We start from the raw sequence: 4,534 nt of genomic DNA on the forward strand, positions 1-4,534 counted from the left end.
AGCAAGTGCTGAGAATTTTCCCAGGAGAGGAAATAGGAAAGAGTAATGTAATCTATAGATAAAAAAATATTTTAATGCTCAAGCTGTTGAAATCTCTCTTGTGTCACGAAGAGAAAAGGTGTCAAGTCCTAGCTTAATCCCTTAGCTCCTCCTTGTTCTATGAATTCCAGGTGCTCTGTAGTACCTCAGGGCATCATTTTTCTTTATCATTGCTCCCAGGCACTGATGGATCTGGAACTCCCTCTGCTAAATCCCTATGCATTTAATGATAGTGTTTCAATATATGAAAGACCCAGATCCTGATTCCGGCTGGTTGAAAGGAATCTAAACTTGCTTTTTTTGCAGTTGGTTTTTACTTCAATTCTACCTTTATAACTCAGGAGACTTTTCCTATTTCCTTTCCTACCAGTTTTGAGAGAGAGTACCTTTCTGTGTCCCTCTGCTTAGCACTTGTCTGCTCTCCAGTGAGAGGCTGTCCTCTGGCTGTTTTAAGTCACTCTGAAATTATCCAAGGGGACAGTCCTATATAAACCTCAACTTTATATTATTACTAAATAAACAAGACTTCCCCATTTCTTAGGCATTTATCAGGGGTTCACTTTCCCAACTTGCACTATACTCGGTGGATGGAATTCTGCCTGCCTGCCTTTAGATGCTTTTTACAAGGCATTTGACTGAGACTTTCTGCTTGTAACCTTGCTCATGATGCACTGGTGGCATTTGCTGTTTTCCCACTTTACCCTGCTCACATAGATTTTGGTTTACTGCTATGTAGTTTGCCTTATGCTCTTACTGTTTAGGGAAAACGTGACGAGTTTTCTGAGGCACCTTTTGTGCAGCCCAGAGTGACTTTACTGATGTCAGTGAAAAAGTCATGAGATTTATATGACATTCCAAGACACCACATATAAGATTGCTACATTCTCCGGCGTAGGAACTATGCACCTGTGTAAAAACCATGTTAGTATCAGCAGTTGTTCCCAGCAGGGAGTCAGGCTTGTATTAGTAGCAGGAAGATGGTCATGACTAGAAAAACTGAGAATTTCATACCTGTGAGCTAACTTTCTGTGCTGTATCATGTGGGACGTTCCTGGGTCTTTATTTCTCTTCCGTCATCCTTACAGAGTGTTGTTTGAGAATGGTGATGCTATTATCAGGAAATTATATAAACTTGGAATTTAAAATCTCAAATGATATCAGAAGAATGAGTGCTGAGGATTATGTGATTCTGAGCATTCATCCTTGTTATGAAGAGAATATCTATTAATCTCGAGTCACTCCCTCCAAAACGTGTCAAGTTTTGCTGAAAATCGAGCTGTATTTTGATTTAGTGTTACCAAAGTGTCTCCATTTGGCTTTGGCTTCATATCTTAGTATGCTGGTAATTGTACATGCTGTACCTCCAAAAACCCTTCAGCCTTGCAGGACAGAAGCAGAGGGCTCCTCGTGTAGCTGGGGCTGCAGATTACAGGACATGCAGGAGGAGATGTGATGTATTCCAAGCAAGTACTGTAACAATAAAAAAAATCTGAACTTCAGAATAGTGAAAGACCAGCTTGGTGGTCTCTAACGTGTGTAGATAGCTTGGCAAACATTTCATCTTCTCAATCCATGCCACTAGTGAAGGGGAATGCCGTGCTAATTTTGACTCTTAGATTGCTCAGAAGTGGTGCCAGTGTCGCTGCACCACATGGCAGAGCGTTTCATCGCGGTCTGTGAAGAGTTTTTGCCACCTGATGCAGGGAGCTGCCAAGCTGTCCCTTCTCAGCCCGTTCAGTTGCCATAGAGGAAAAAGAACAAATGTCAACATAGTGGCTACTTCTAATGGTGCTCCGAGATCAGAACATTTTAACATGCTGGACCCCTGCAAGTAGACTTGGACCGCTGAGTAATAACAAAATGGAAATGACAGAAGTCAGTTCAGCACCAACACTTTTATGGTTAGACGTTTTTAGCATCAGCCTCTTAAAATTCTGATGACAAAACAGAGTTTGGCATCCTTTCTTTCACCAGAATCTCTTGGCGTGGTCCTGTCTTTTCAGGCTGAAGTTCCTAAAGACCCCTGCCTTCCATATTTACCTTCTGACTTCAGAAGTGCAGTGCTCTGCAAACAGCATTTTAATAACTAAGCCCTTTCAGGACAATAATGCTTTATCAGGGAAAAACTTGACAGTAACTTAAATTGTGATAATTTGAATTGATGCAGAGCTCGTTACTCTTATCATATGAAAAGTCACTTAAACACACTTCTGACTTATTTCTGTATTCTCTGTGGATGTGCTTTGCGTGCCAGCTGTCATCAATTTGTGCCTAAGGGAAAATCTGGTGGGTGGATGTGTATGTAGGTGTGTTTGTGCACACATACGTACTGCTAAAAGCCAAAACTTTTGTTTCGGGTTTAATTTTTGCAGCTTCCCTGACAGAAGTAAGAGGATTTGTGTTTGTAACAATGTCAGCTTATCTTAAGCAAACATTCAAGCAAGCTGTGCTGACATTTGGGTAGGATTGTTTGAATGAAACATAACTTTGCTAGCTTAATAGCTGCCTGCTGCACTTGGGACAGTTGAAGAGGACAAATGGACACTAAGAACCTCCAGTTCTGGTACTAATTGCTGTAAGGCTTTAGTTTTTTACTAGTTCTACTTGTAAACCTCTGCTAGGTTTGCCCCATGCTGGTTTAGTGACTGTATGTACAACACAGAAGCAGTGAGTGGCTCAGCAAGGTATTTGTTGTCGTAACAGCCTGGGTGAAAAGCAGTTCTGCACCCAGAGAATCAGCTGCTGTGTGTGCTGACAGTGCTCTTTCTTCTGGGTGTTGCACCCCCAGTAGCCACGCAGTTCATTTAATCCTTTATCACTAAATCTACTAAGCATAAGAATACTAATTGTTTTTAGTATGGCTTTGTTAAGCCTTCCTTCACACCCCTGTTTATATTTCTAAATTGAATTAAGTAGCTTGGATCAAATCTAAACTTACAAACCATCTCATGTACTGACTCACAGATCCCAGAGTGGAGATTAAGTTGCATTTTGGTTTTTACTCTCAAACTTCGGATGCATTTATAAAGGAAAGTACTGCACTTTTTTTTTTTTTTTAAACTTTTTCAAACCTTTGAATCTCTTAATTTCAAAACAATTTGTAAATGTTAACTAAGTGAAACCTTGGCAAGCACTACGGCGATAAGTTATCATTAATTATTGAAACATGATAACTGCTTTAGAGCTTATGGTTCTGGCAGCAAAATTTAATGCTGTTTCTTTTAATAATAGTTAAGCCATATCATCTAAGGTTTCTGGCTTGTTTGAGATGTGAATTTGTTTTATAGATTATAAATATACCTATATAGTGTATGTATAAAGCAGAATGCTTGTCCTTACTGATTATTTTTTTGTACCATATTGTAAATTATATTATTTATTCTTTACCAATTTTGGAAAAAGGTGTTTTGGTTATTTAATATAATATACAAAAGCTGTTAAACTTCCTCTGTTTAAATTTCCAATTCAACTTGTAAAGCTGTTTTTATTCTTGTGCATAAATACATACTAATACTTGGTCTAACTCATGTCCAGTGTGTTCATTGCAGTTCATGGCCTATCAGATTTCTCATTTAACCTCTATTTACAGTGTGAATAATTACCATTCATATCTCCCATCCCAGAATTCCCTGGATTTTCATGATGGGGAATGCTTTGATTTGGGGCTGTAGTACTTTCCATACCTTCCAGCTTCTATCCCCAGTAATGTCCTCTAATTGTTAACGTCAGAAATAAGTCAAACCAGAGGGTTCTCTGTCCTGACTCCCTGTGTAGGACACTGGTCACTACTATAACAAGGATGGGGGACGGGGGGGGGAGGAGGAGTCTATTTTGATTCCTCCCCCACCCAAACGCACTCACCCCAGTACATCTTCAGTAACAACAGATGAGCAGGAGCTTCGACACAGAGGTGTTGTGCTGTTGTATTTATATACATAACTCTGGAGGAAACCCACCCAGAGGCAGCGAAGGGGTTACCAGCAGCTGTGCAGCTTCAGCACAGCTCTTCAAGGCTGCTGGTGGCTCACCCTGCTTCCAGCAACTGGAGGACTCCTGAAGTTCCCTTCAGCCTGAATTATCCTATGCTACCTTACCCATTTCTGATTCCTTTTTCATACATGTTTCAGCAAATGAGAATGCACAGGGGTAGACCTGTGAGAAGAAGTGAAGCACATTTGCAGGAGCACGATGCCCCCTGCTCCATCCCATGCTTCCTCTCCCTCTCAGGGGCGAGGATTCAGCTCCCACTCGTGTGCTGGGAAGGCACAGCTCTGTCTGCTCACAGCTGAGAGAAATCTTCAGCTCTTGCCAGTAACTTTGGGAAAAGGGCCTTGGTGTACTGATGGACAGTTGGTTGAATATGAGCCAGCACGTGGCCAAGAAGACCAATGGCATCCTGCCTTGTATCAGAAATGGTGAGCAGGACCAGGGAAGTCATCCTGCCCCTGTACTCAGCACTGGTGAGGCCTCACCTCGAGTACTGTGTTCAGTTTGG

This window comes from Meleagris gallopavo, chromosome 16, assembly GCF_000146605.3.
Source record: "Meleagris gallopavo isolate NT-WF06-2002-E0010 breed Aviagen turkey brand Nicholas breeding stock chromosome 16, Turkey_5.1, whole genome shotgun sequence".
NCBI lineage: Eukaryota > Metazoa > Chordata > Aves > Galliformes > Phasianidae > Meleagris > Meleagris gallopavo.